Raw genomic sequence first — 14,696 nt, 5'->3', positions numbered from 1 at the left:
CACAACTTTTCTGTAACCCTTTTGCATTGTCTTTCCTGATAAAGTCTACAGTCTTCCTGAAAGTTTTGGCATTTGTGGAACCAGCTTGATGTCTCATTGATTTTGCAGTCTGTCACAGCTCAGGGGACATCTGAGGACTACTGAGAGGACACTCTTATGTCCCAGGAGTTCCTTGCTTCTGCAGTAGCTAGAAAACGTCAGTCGCCCTGGATGGCTGTGTGAAAGCCTGACTGCCTCAGTTAGCAGCAGATGTTGGCAGCAAAACATGCTAAGAGTGGCGTGACTGCAGTTTGTCATATTAGATGGAAGAAAACATTCCTCTCAGCCCCATGTGAGGGATCTGTACTTTCATTCATCTTGCCTAGACCTGTGGAATTCCATTTTATATGGAATTGTGTGAAGCTGCAATTAAAAAACAGAAGCTAAATGCTTGGCTTGCTTTTCACATTTTTACTCAGTAATAGAATATTTTACCTGCAGATAGCAGCAAACTCCTATGCATTGCAGAATGATATCTTAGCTTTGGGGAAGTACCTATTTATTTTCTTTTAATAAATGAAAAAAAAAGTAATATTTCTCTACCTAATTGATGAATCACAGCATATCTAATTTGTTAGCAGGGTTTGTTAGATCATGTGATATCCCACAACTTGACAGAGTGCCATGCAGTCACTTCAGTAGCAGCTTCTACTATGTTACATACAGGTAAAAATGAGTAGGAGGAAAGAGCACAAGTATTTGTGACTTGCACTTCACTCGTACCAAGTCTGAGATAAGAGAATAACCTACAAAAAATGTAGTTTCCCTTTTTTCAGGGAATATAAATTGGTATCTTAAATGGCTACAGAAAAAACATATTTGAAATGGGGACCATCTGCAGGTTGAGTCCCTTAGGTACCAATAGAGAATAGTATCTAGAATCCAAGATGCTGTTGTAGCAAGGGGCTATAAAGAGGGCTGAGTCGGATAACAAAACCTCTTGTCTGTTATTATAACTTTCCCTCAAAGCCCAGACATCTTTTTCTTTGCTTGCTGCTTTGTTGCTTTTAATCACTTTTTTTTTTTTTTTTTTTTTTTTTTTTTTTTTTTTACATTTTAATTTCATTTTTCTGACAGGAATTACATTGTTAATATTATACAAAGTGAGCCCGTTCATGCATATTATGAATTTACTTTGATCTCACTTACTTGATACCGAAAGAGTTTTCTGCACCCTTGAAGAAATTGAATGGAAGATGAGGGTGAGGGAACTGAGCAAAGCTGTGTAGCCATGCAGTGCTTCAGTCCATGAGGGCTGGGCTCTGAAATGTGGTACATTTATGGTACAAATTTTTGCCTTCTAATTCTTGACATCCAGCTGCTTAATAACAACCATCTTGGCCAGTAGCTCATGGTAACTCGTGCCTTATGGCACAGTATAGTGTTCTCATTCTAATTGGATGCCAATATTTAGATTGCAGTCACTCTGGAAAATATGTAAGCAGGTGCCACACGATGACATTTCTTCGCCTCCTGATATGAGCTTGAATTAGAAGAGCTGGATGATTATAGAAACCCCTTTATCTTCTCTGGTGATTGTTCTTTTGAGCATCAATGGCATAGAATAGAGTGGTACATTTTCAGAGGGCTGTTCAGAGGCAAACACTAGTTTGGGCATCTGATTTTGACTTTAATGTAGAGACAAGGGAATTTTCAGAGCTAAAGTTGGGCAAGGCTCTGACTCTAAAGTTGTGCTGTAAGTCTGGAATGCTGAAAGGCTTGGACAGAGAGTGAGTTGATGAAAGCTTCGGTGCGATTCTGCCCTTGGATGAGGTTTGTTTTCTGTAAGTATTCTGCTCCCCAATTTATATTATAGATGCACTTTACACTTGTCAGAAACAAAAGTTCAGTTTGAAACAGAACTTTGCAAGTTTACACATTTCTACTCTTCCTGCTTTTTGAATTACTGTGTATTATTAGAAAATCCTCTATGTGAGAAAAGTGACCAAATGAAAGGTCTTTCATGTTTGCAATTCCTGATGTCCTGTTTTATTTATTTATTTATTTATTTTTAATTTTTATTTTTGTAAATGTAAGAGCTCGCCAGTGCATTAACAAATTATCTGGGGGCACAGATCTTCCGTTGCTAAATTGTCATAGCTCCAGTGAAGTCAGTAGGGCTGAGGACCTGCCTGACTTTGCAATCAAGCAATCAAGTAAGCATTTCCTGTTGTGGATAAACTGCTCAGTAAATATGGAGGGTTTCACCTTACCAGAAATAGTTTCATCCTTTCCCTTTGAATTTTTGTACTTAATACTATATGGCTAATCAATAAATTGCTTGATCAGCTGCCCACCCACACAGACATGTCCTTAATGCTTTCTATAAGTTTCTAACAACCCTTTGGCACCAGATGTGGAAGTTCTGGGAACCATCTTAGCTGAAAAGACTGAAAATGCTGTCCTAATGATAAATGAACTGCTTCTAAGTGAAATGAACTTGGACCAGTGCATGTTGTCAGGTCATGCTTTAAAATCTAGCTTCGGCAAAGGTGCCTCTTTAGCAAATTTCCTAATTTCATCAATTGTAATGATTTTGACGTCTTTTTTTCCAGAGCTGCTGATATGCCAAATGATGTTGATATCTAGGAATCCTTTTTAAAGTACATTAAAAAAAAAAAAAAAAAAAGAAAAAAAAAAGAGAGAGAAGAAAAAAAAAGTAGATTCCTACATCTGTTCCTGGTCATGAAACACTTTGAACTTGTGGTCAGAGCACGGCTAGAATGGATGCTCTCAAACCACGTTACCATTACCATGTTGAAAGATTGTATCCCCTGATAGAATCATTCTTGCCTTTTATGTCTACTTTCTTTATTTTTTACCTCAAATACCTTCTTACATATCTTTTGTTAACATTATGTTCTGTATCTAAAAATGAGAAGAAGCTTACTGTAAGCCTCTCTTATACTTCCCACCAGTCTGCAGGTTTTTGGTATTCTTTCTGTCCTTCAGCTGTCATTTCCCAAAGACCAGACTCTACTGTGAGAAGCTGTTGCTCTCATTTATTCATTCATGAAAAACCCCAGGCTTCCCACAAAAAAAACACAACAAGAAAAACAGAACAAACGAACAAAAACAACCAACACATAAACAACAACAAAAAAAATGGCAGTAGATAATATCACAGGACACTTCTACAAATGAATATAGTTATATTTTGAAATATTTTTCAGAATGCATTTTTTTGTCTTTCTGCATGTGTGGGAAATAAATTCCCTGGCTTATTTATGCTGCTTCATTTGTGCTTCTGTGAGCTATTTGAGCCTGGTTTCTTTATGCATTTCTTCTTTCATTTTCAAGGCCCTGCACAGCTTCTTCCAATCCATACCTACCCCTTTCCCTGTTTGTTACAGCCCCGCTAAGCTGTCCTGGTAGTCACTCACGCTATGAGCAAGCAAATAGTTGACACAATGTCTCCTCTTGCTGTGAGAGTCCAACAACTTCATTGTTGGATCAAGCTTATTGCCTGGTCCACCACTGAGTCTGAACTGTAAACAGCTGTGGATCTTTGTAGTCATTAACAGACTCCTCTTGAGTGGTGCATAAGCCTGAATCCACCGGGGAAATAGAACTGGCAAAGTGCCTAATGGTGATTCTTGCAAGTTTTAGAATGGGGGATCTGAAAAGGGGCCAGCAACCCTGTTAAGCTTAATTTCATTATTTATTTTCCTCTTAATGCTGTGTATTTCCTGGTTCAGTGACTACTGCTGGAAAACCAAAGAATTGTAGGTTGTGCCCATCAAAAGTTAAAATCCAAGGTGAGACTGCATGAGTGCTGCCAGCCCTACCTGAGCTGGGTTTTCTGCCTGTTTCCTCCTTGCAGGCTGTGGGATTCAAATGCCTGTAGGGTGCAGAGAGGTGAATTCCTTTGTCCAGTGATTATTCTGTAGCCAGGATTGAACTAATGAATGGCAAATGGTTTGATTTAACACTGTTAGCTGAGATAAGGTGGAAATGGCTTCGCTGGAGACACTGAGCTCTCAGTAGCATGAGCTCAGGACCACTCAGAATTTTCACAGGAAAGAGGTGTGGGATGAGCAGAGAGGCAGGGGAGTAAGAATGGAGTGACTCAGTAATCTGGAATTACCAATGTGGCCTCTTCGAGAGTTTTGCATAGACACAGCATGGATTCCTTTTGTTCACAGGACATCCTGACTACTGACCTACTTGTTAGTCTACATGTTCTCACTCTCTTTTATACATGAAACACCATCCCTGAGCAGAGGAGGATTCCCACAAAACATGCCAAGTTGACGAGCGAACACTTTTTTTCAACCAAAATTTTTCATCAGAAAATTCCCACTAAACGTGAGACTCAGTGGGTATGAATCTGACCCTGGATTCCTTAAAGGACATACCTGGGATTTAATTTGCTGGAATTAGAGGGGGAATTTATCTATAAGATGACTCAATCCATAACCTTACACTGCAGGATTAATAGTCACAATGGATTTTTTTTTTTTGTCTGCCTCTATTTTAAATACACGGCTTGCAGGGATTAATAAGTATGCCTGCTTTCACTGCTGAACATGGGCTCTCTTATCAGAAAGAAATTTACGTTATAGCCTATAATACATCATAGGCAATGTAATGTAGTTATTTAAAAACAGACGAACAAACAAAAACCACCATTAACACAAACTCTGGTCTCTTTTCTTCCCTTGTTTTACATTTCTCCTGCTTCTAACCTTTATTATTCAATAAAAACAAACAATAACAAAAATAAAAAAAAAACACAGACCAACACATTAAAATATTATCAATACCATATATTAAAAAATTTCTGGAGCTATCTATAAACACCCTTTCATGAGGTCAAGTTACCAAAACCCAAGAGATAATCATGTGGTAGCTGCAACATGGCTTAATAACATGTTGGCTGATGTTATAGGGTAGCTGTTTTCTCCATTAATATATTACTGTCTCCTCCTGAGCTGTCTGCATGTTGAATTCCAACACTCCTTGCATCTGTCTTAAATGATCATGTTTAAAGGGCTAAAAAGTATTCCAGAAAGATGCACTGAAACTGCAGGACCTGCCCTAAAGCTCTTATCGGTGCGGTGCAATGCAATGCTGATATACATTTTAGGTAATATCATCACTCTTCTGAATTTTTATTCTTTTAAAGAATGTTGACAATTCAGTCAGGCTTTGTGCATTGTGTTTGTACAAGGACTATCAAATAATCAAGGACAGTGAAAAGTACATCCATTATTTGCATGCTTTTCTGTTCTTAGAGCTGCTCCAAGCAGATTTGCATTAAATATTTTATTGTATTGTATTGTATTGTATTTGGAAGTGAGGTGATCTTCAAGGATGTTACTTATCAGGTGAAGAAGGGTTAGAGGCAGCTTTGGATGATGCATTTTGGATTTGATTGAGGCTCAGCTATATAGTCTAAGGAACATAAGATTTTTTTTCCCAGGTCTCTGATTTGCTAAAACTGACTATTTTCTTTCTAGGGTCAAGAGGATCTGCTCTGAGTCATCCTTTCCCAAGGAAAGCATCTAACTTTGCCTGCTCTTCCCTTCTGTTCTTTACAAAAGTCCTTCATTTTTCAGGCTTTTGAAACCTCAGTCTCCCACAGCAAGAAGTCTCAGAGGCCTTTGCTGGTGTGTTTCCAAAGCAGATGCCTGTTGAACAAGGAATTGCAGCAGGGAATGCCTGTTTGCTTCTCTCAGCTACTGAGGAAGGTGAGGGTCCTCGAGAGTAGTTTTCATTCTGAGTGCTGGGCGATGAGCCATCCTGCAGGGTGTGGTGCACAGACATAATGCATGGGAGGAGATTGTGGAAAATGTTAGCAAACCAATAGACCTTTTCTTCACCAAACTGGGCAACTGCAGTTTGATTTGTTCCAGCTGTGGCAAAGGCACCCACTGATTTCAATAGTGGGGCCATCAACCTTTGAGATGGTTATTTCAAATGCAATGTTTGTGACATTGTATTAGTATTTTTTTTTTCCTTGTGGTAATATCTGAAGGTCTGTGTAAAGAACACAGAGGCGTTGTCTGAACTTCAGCAATCCGAGACACTGGCCTTTACTTTTCCTGCTCAGGAAAACTTCTTTTGAGGGTGAATTTCTGGTGTGCTCTTTCTTCGGCATAAAGCACCTCTGTATTTCTCCAAAGTAAAATGGAGACAGAGCTGCTTGCACAGGGAAATAAAATAGTTTTCTCTGCACTTTTTTCTTGGGAGTATGCAAAAATCCCATGTGCATTTTTTTTTATGAATTGGACCCTTCTGTTTTATAGCTGGTAGTATTCATGCTTATTACAATGCCATATTATGGCCTTAGACACTTTTTATGTCCCTATAACATAGCACCCTAGAGAAAGATGCTTCACTAAGCAAGAACCAGTAAACTTGCTACAGAATCAGCGGAATACTTTTCACAAAAGTGCATAAACTCCTGTTCTTAAACATTGTCATCCTTCACCTTAACAAGCACAGAGAAAGGTTCCACTGGTTTCTATGCCTTGTTAGGTCTATCATCTTTTTAATTAATAGTGTTTTTACGAAGCCGTCTGAACTGTGTCATTTCCATTATCAGAAAACCATTGCCATTAATGAATAATTTTCATTTCTGATCCTTGATATCATGCTAGTTGATCTCCTGTTTCCATGCCGCCGAATGATAGCATCGTTTTCTGCCCACGATCAAATTTAATTTGGACTCTGATTATATTATGCTGTTGCGACTGAAGTGTCAATTTTTGTCAGGCAATTAGGAGCTATAACCTGTGAAGTTAAGTTTGATAGGCATTGTAATTGGATTGTTACAGTAATAGCTTGGAACATTCCCTTTTTTTCTTGCTTCTTTGATTCTTGATGCATACTTTAGTTGTGAGAACAAAGGCATTTTGTTATTATGCAACCATAGGATGTTCAAGACAACAAGATGGAGTTCAGGTTTTTCCACTTTCCCCAGATGGACCTAATTGGGGTTTAGTTTTGACCACAAATTACGCGAATATTTTAAAAGAATTCTGGTGGAGGTGGGGTGGGGGGTCAAGCAAACCTTGAAAAGGAGAGCTATGGAGTCAGAGATACTAGGATTATAATACGGAGGTATACTTTAAATTAGAAGGTTAAAAGGAAAATAAAAATCAGGCTGGAAGTGTGCCAGATTATCTTGGCCACTCTCATTCCTTTTACTGGCCTTTGTGGTTTATGTTCTTAGCAAGTATGGAGGACTATAACTTCAGGTCATGCTATGGCCCAAATTTTCTATTAGTGTAGATCTGTGCAGTGTATTCACATGAATCAACAAAGAAGTTGGCCCCATAGAAGATAATCACAACACAAGAGCTAATGTATAACGGAGAACACTTTTATTCTTATTGGATCTTTGCTGACAGACTGAAAGTTTGTTTTTTTTTTTTTTTAAATTATTATTAATATTTTTTCTCTGCAGACACAGTAGTTCATAGCCTGGCTGTTTGTCATGAGTTTTGTTCTGAGTGTCTTCAGGGTGTGCTCAGACCCTCTCCTAGCTTTGTCTCCTGATCCTTTCTAAGCAAATGTGCAATGAAGATAATTTTTAAAAAAGGACAATGGAGGGAGGATAGTTTTTCCAGTGCTCATTTAATTGAACACTTTTCATAAGTGCTGCTATATGACAAGCAAAAGGTGGAGGAAAACAAAGAAATTCCTGCTGCTATGGAATGCAAGGAAAAAACTCACCTGCAACATGTTTTATTTATTTATTTATTTATTTATTTATTTTCTGGAGAAAATTGCAAATCAGTACTGTTGCTGTTAGGGAAATTCTAAAAAGAAATTAAGCCTTTAAAAACAATTATAGGAGGATTTCAAAAGCTTTGTATATTGGGCATAGGGTAATTGTGTTCTCAGAGTTAGCAAATATTGACCAGGGTTCCACACCTCATCCAGTAGGCATGAAACCCAGCCAAGTCATACCACCCTGCCTCTAATAAATTCATGATACCCAGTCATTTCACGGTGTGGCTGACTAGGTCTGCTGCTTCCCACTTCAGGCATGTGTTTATGTTTCTATTTTGATATCCTCAGCTTGTGGTCAGTACTTCACCAAGGAGTAATCTGGTGAGTTTGCAGCATTGTTTGTTATTTGCACCTACTGGACCTGTGCCTTGCCCACCTCCAAAAAATGTTCCTCCTCTTTCTTTCCTCTTCCCAAAACTGTTCCAGAGATTTTTTGTCAAGGGATATGGGTTGAATTGTCATATCCCCTTATTTTAGTAATGTGCTCCCTCAGCAGCTGTTCTGCTTTATAATCCCACCTTCCTGAGGTGTAAACTTCCTAAATTCATTTAATACTTATATTGCTATAATGCTTTGCGAAATTTCATAATGTCCAGTTCAGCCTTCTCAGTTTCTGCAGGTCTCAGGCAGACCATATGTTCTTGAGGCTGTCCTCTCCTCTGGAGACAGCAGGAAACTGCAAAGCAGCAGTTACCAGACTCTGTATCATCCAGTGGGGCTCTCCTAGAGGGACCATTTCATTTTGTTGGTATTTTGCACTGCAGCTTAGATGCTGAAATCTAGACTTCCTTTTTTTTTTCTTTTTTTTTCCCCAAGCATAACTTTTTCCATTTTCTTTCTTTTTGTCTTGTTTCCACTTACACCATATTTTCTTGCCAGTCCTATCTATTTGAATATACAGAGCCTAAATATGGGGGCTAAGCCTCATGACGTTGACCCCTCTAGTTCACAGTGTTGAAAACTAATACCAAGAACCTGAGAGGATGCACCAGGACTGTTACTGAGGTAGTGGATTGCTGATGTGACAGAAACAGCTGCATATGAAGAAGTGATATATGGAATAGAAAGTAAGTTAGATGAATTTGAAGGTATTTGTAATCTATTCTTCTGCTGCATCAGAAAAGATGTTCTGAAATATGATAGAAGATAGTGGCAAGAGGTTGAAGGGTGAATGAAAGCTTTTGTTTCAAAAGGTAATAATAATAACTTATCTCCCTGCTTTGCTATTGCCTTACTTTTCTTTTTCCTTTGTTTTTCTTCCTCCCTGGGAGATAAGGATGGGCTGCAATTATACCTGAAAAAGGAGTGAAAGTCATATAAATTTTTCTGTACATACGTTCTGTTCACAAAAAGACAGACTTAGAACCTGATGAAAAAGAGCAATAGGAAGACAAATAGGCATGTGAAAATCCATCCCAGACAGTAGATGTATGCAACTTTCTAAAATGTAATGGTGATGGGAGTGTGTATTAAATTTCTTCTTTTCAGTTGATCTGATACAGGTTTAGCAATTACCACAGACCCATGTCATTAATTGTAATGTTCTGTAGGAGTAATCAATGAACTCTGTTTCCTGAAAACAGTTTCACCTTTCTGCTATTAGTGCTGTAATGAAGAGGGTGCAGTATATACTTACATAAAGAACTTGGAATCTATTAGCACCTGTGCTGAACAGTAAAGCTGCTGATACTTTGCATGCAAATTGTAGTCATCATCTGAGAAGAAGCAGAGTTCATAGGTTCAATATTCTCTCCCTTTCAGTCTCCTATGTCAGCTATGTCTTAACCAGCTGGGGGCAGAATTACATTCTGGAAATTAGGGAGAAAAAAGGTTAAAATTGAAAATCTACTATTTCTGCGTCTAGCTTCACCATTTGTATAAGACAACATGAAAAATCCTAGCAAATATAAATGATGTCTGATTTCACATTATATTTTTAAAGTGTCAGTGCTCGAGTAGGCTTATATTTGACAGGTGATTTAAATACTTCAATACATTTCTATAGCCATAAGAAAAAGTCTTTATCAGGATAAAAACTTGACAAAACTATTCATTTTTGTACTAATGCAAGAAATATTACTACTCTTTTTGACACACAGATATATGAGGCACTATATTCATCTTCATAATTTATCTAAATGTTTCATTATTTGAGACTATTTCAGTGACTGTTCATTTATGTTGTTTTTACTATATTTATCTTTTATACTGATTCTTGAACATTATGCTCTGAGTTCATACCTGATTATTACTGGTACAATCTTACCATTATGCTAAGATAAATGTATCTTTATTTCTCTTCTAATTAATTTACATTTGGCAAAATGTGTGGTGTGTTTTTTGTTTTCCTATATCAAGATAATTTTAGTACCTTCAATTTGTAAAATAAATATGTCTTAAGGCATCTCCCAAGCTTCACCATCTTTCCCCTCACGTCTGTCTCAAAGGAAATAGTTGTGGAGGTCTCTGGGTTTAGTTTTTGAGCACCATGAAATGTTCATAAACTCTCTGTGCAGTCCTGTGTGAAATAATATTAAGATAGGCCTGTTGTGAACATTGTGACACAGAAAGGAGGCATAGAAAAATTACAGTTGTAGACCAGTATACTATAACAATGTACTGAATTAATGAACCAGAACTGAGAAAAGCACACAGAGGAAAAAATAATATTATAGCACTCCTATGGACAACAAATGTTTTGCTTCCCTGGCTCACTTTGGCAGTATGTCCATGATGGTTTAGGAATGAGTCCAGGAGTATTTCACACGTTAGAGCAGTTTCATCCCAGGCTGTGCAGACCAACCAGGTGAAAAATATGGGAGAAAATTCACCCTCAAGTACAGTGAGATATAATGATACTGAAATGAGACATTCAATAGAGTACTGAAACTATAATAAAGTGTTGACTAGATTTTTCTTGATACTTTGTGTATGAACATGGACTACCATATTAAAATCTTCATGTGTTTTTTTTCCAAAATATGAGAATTTTGGCTTTTGCTTTAGATCTGTGAAGATAAGAGCAATTTGGATTGTGTTCAGGCTTTCTCAAAATCCAGCAATTTTCAAATATTTATGCAAATTTAGGAATTCTGGTCTGAACTTATATTTAAAGTATATCTCAAACAGATGCAATAAACATAAAATAGAGAAGAATTCATCATAAATAACTATGATTCGTTGTCTCGAGCAATTTTCTCTCATTGAAATTTCCAAATCAAAGGTAGACAATGGCACTATGACTGAACCACAGAATTTCTTAGCATCAGAGTAAATTGGCTTTACAGCATGAGGAAGGTTTTCCTGTAATGACATTAGTCTAGGGAATAAACAAAGGATTAATATTCCGGGCTCTGATTTTCAAAATTGCTCTCAACATTGACCTGTTTCTGCCTCAGCCTATGCTGAAGTAGATGATCATGAGCACTTCTGGATAGTTCATTTTCCACCAGCTATTATCACTGCATTCAGCCAAAAGAAAAGTCAAAACAGTGTTGACTGTATTAGTAATCAGAAAAACAGAAAACCACAGAAATCATTCATCTTCAATGTAGTCGTGGCCATGTGTTTCCTAATGGCCATTGTTTTGAGCCTGTAGCACAGGCAGGGTATATCTGGACTGACCCAGGAGGTGGTGATGAACTGATGCTGGCCTCAGGCTGGCAAATTGTCCATTGATTTGACCATGAAAGGAAATAGGGTTCATGAAATCTGAAGGAGTCAATCTGTTCTGCAGCTCAGGCTTTACAAGTAGTATAATCTCACACCAAGTTTTCACTTCTGTTAACTTTCTCTGTTTTCCTTTAGAGGAAACTAGGGCACTGATTTAGGTCTTTCTCTCTTATCTCATCAGCTGTCTTCGTGAAACCAGTAGGAATATCATTTCTGAGATTTTTAGCCCTCAAGTTCAAATTGGCTAATAGTTCAGTCTTTTGTTGGAGTGAAAGGAAAGGGGAGAAAAAAAAAAAAAAGATGGAGAGACAGACAAAACAGTTACATAAAGCTTATTTCCATAGAAAACCAAGTTAAACTGTCTTTATCTGTAGGAATTGCAAGGCCTGGTTATGTAACTCTTCAGCTTATTTGAAGAGGTGATAAACTGTTCCTAATTAAGCATTCAGCTACAGTCCCATTATAAGACTTTTCTTTCCCTCCAGCAGCTCAATAATAAATAAAAATTAAAATGTTAAAACCAAAAAAAAACCACTGACAAACCCATAAAAATCCCTGTGCATTCATGTTGCTAGGGTTAAGACTTACTGACAACTAGAGTATTTTGTGAAAATTGTGATTAAATTGAGTAAGTGCTTTTTAAGATTAGAAGACTTAAAATAGCTTAATTTAGAAAAAAAAATAAAAAAATGCAATCTATTGTTCCTTTTTATCTATCTCTCTGTCCAACAAAATCATATAATACTTATGTCTGAAACATAAGTAGATTTCAATATTATCTGTGCAAGAGTCACTTTTAGGAAGAAGGAGTAGTGGAATGTTTTAGAAATATCTTTTTTTGAAAAAAAAAAAAAGAAAAAAAAGACTGATTTCTCTACCTGTGAACGTGCTCCAGAAAAAAAAAATATATATATATAAATAAATAATAAAAAACCCCACCTTCCATCACCAAGCTCTGAACTGCACTAGGGTGATTCTGAAACCTTTTTCTAAAGCACTTGACTGTCATCAATCCTTCCTACACTCAGGAAAAAAAAAAAAAAAAAAAAAAAGACATTTCTAGGCAGAATCTAGAGGAATTAGAGGGTAGTTATTTCCTGACAAGGTGGCAGAGCAGGGTAGGGAACCCAGATCTCTGTGTCCTTCTCAGTTGGCTGCTTCTGTTGCCACCAGCTAAGGAAGCTGAGTTGCCCGTATGATTTTCTGTAGATTGTGTGCACTGTAATAGCCAAAACTTCTGAATGTTCTTACTTTACAGTGACTTACTATGCTTTGTGAAAGACGTGGTAAGTGGGTACTCATTAATAACAGGGGTACCTGGGTTTTGTTTTGCAGCAGTCATCAGCTGTGACTTCCACCTAGGTGAGATGCTGATTTCCATGTGGTACTGTGCTGCTGTGATTTATTAGCTTTCACCTAGTCTTGCCTTAGTAATGGGAAAATTAAGCCCTTATGTGTTCTCACATGATATTTTCTTCTGTTCACATTATGCCTTTTCCAGTATCTCAATTTAATTTGCCTTGACTTATATTAAGGTTTTCTTCCAAAAGCCCTTTCCTATAGACCACAGCAATGAATTCAGTGTGAGAAAGGCTAGACATCATCTTTTCACTCAGAGAAATAGATCACAGAAAAGGAAGCCTTTAAAATGCTACTATCCATCTCTTTACCTGATTAGTATATAAAGAACATAGTACAAGAGTAAGGGCTGAAGAGTTAATCTTTTACATTAATCTCCCCCATTACATTATATTAAGTAATCTCTTCTTCAAATGATTATACAATGCAGCACTACTAGTAAAATTAAATTTCACATTGGGATTTTTTAAGTATTGTAACCCTTAAATAATTTTCTTCATTTAACTCCATCACGAAATTGCATCCCAAACACTATACAGACATCTGCTCTGAAACTTCCTCAAACTGGTGGGGTTGGCGGCTCTCGTTACAGCCAAAACATTCAACAAAAAGATTCCTCAGTTTTCTCTCATCACACACAATTATGAGTTTTGACTTCAAATACTTATACTCACATAATTACAGTATTCTGAAAAGATGTCCTAAATATATATGATTCCCAGCTTGACTGAGACTTCAAGCAAATTCTCTTGTCTGGGGTGCTTGGTAAAGGAAAACTAAATTAGTGAGAGTACAATACAGCAAGTTACAGTGTTTAGATACAATAACCAAAAATAAAGTCAATTTAATCTTCTAAAGTAGGACAGCTTTTCAGTGTATTCGTCACTATGGAGATTTAACAGTTGATTCCAACTTGCATTTTAATAGCAGACTTACATAATTGTGAGTCCTGGTGCGGTACTGCTGAGTGCATTCAGGCTGGAATTACTAGTTAGACAGATCCTGCTTAGCCTTCTAGTTAAAGCATGCTAGTAGTTTACATGTGTGCATGACAGTTGTTAATAACTGTCTTTATAATCACCTTTGGATTTCTCTTTTCTTTCTCGCTCAACACTATCTAAAACAGAAAAATGATGTTAGTGGTCAAAGCTGGGGATTAAAAATCAAACTTCCTGACTTTTATTTTTATCTCTAGCTATTTTTGCCAATGAGGATGCACAGGTATTTTTGCACCATATTCAAAAATTGCTTAAATAAATACTCTGTTCATTTGTTTGTCTATTTATTTATTGGTAGAAAATGTATTTTGCTTGATGTCTCTAGAAATAGTTGTGAAGGAAAAGATTCTTAGAAGTCTGTAAAAGATTGCTAAGTGCTTGAAACTGGAAAAGTATGGCAGATGTCTTTTGTTTGAAAAAACATTTAGTTTTGGTAGCATTTTTTGCACATGCCCTCTTCATTCCTAGATGCTTGCTTTGTTACTGGTTTTCGTTGTTGCATAACCTGAGGCAAATTGTTTGCTTTAAATTGCCTGTGCCTTAGTTTCCCCAGTTGGTAAGTGATTCAGAAAAATCAGCTATTCCCAGGGTGTTTGGAGGCTTAATTAAGTGTTTATAAAGTACTTTATGACTTTTGCATGAAAAGCATTATGGATGTGTAATATGGCATTATTATTAATGTATACTGCAGATTATTTTTATCTCTGGCAATTTTCCATTACTTTAGAAAATTAGTCTAAAATATTGGCCAAATAGACAGAATTACTGCAATTCCTTTAGTAAAAGTTCAGTGATGGAGTCATGTTGACTTTTATCTTCAACAATCTTCCCTTAGAGTCTCCCAGAGACACAGAACTTGAGCTGTGCTTCTAATTGTTGGCTTCA

General features: G+C 37.0%; 1 long non-coding RNA gene across 2 annotated transcripts in view; it reads left to right on the top strand.

Moving 5' to 3' along the window:
- LOC137856920 (uncharacterized) overlaps window positions 1–14,696 on the top strand; it is a 55,872-nt gene that overhangs the window by 37,001 nt on the left and 4,175 nt on the right. For both annotated transcript variants that reach the window (XR_011096878.1, XR_011096877.1), the window contains exon 5: window positions 5,601–5,738. This is a non-coding gene — a long non-coding RNA (uncharacterized lncRNA). The remainder of the gene's footprint in view (window positions 1–5,600; window positions 5,739–14,696) is intronic.

The sequence above is a fragment of the Anas acuta genome, chromosome 5 (assembly GCF_963932015.1).
Source record: "Anas acuta chromosome 5, bAnaAcu1.1, whole genome shotgun sequence".
NCBI classification, from domain to species: domain Eukaryota; kingdom Metazoa; phylum Chordata; class Aves; order Anseriformes; family Anatidae; genus Anas; species Anas acuta.
Note: the sequence above shows the minus strand (reverse complement) of the source record. Positions and strands in the feature narration are given on the sequence as shown.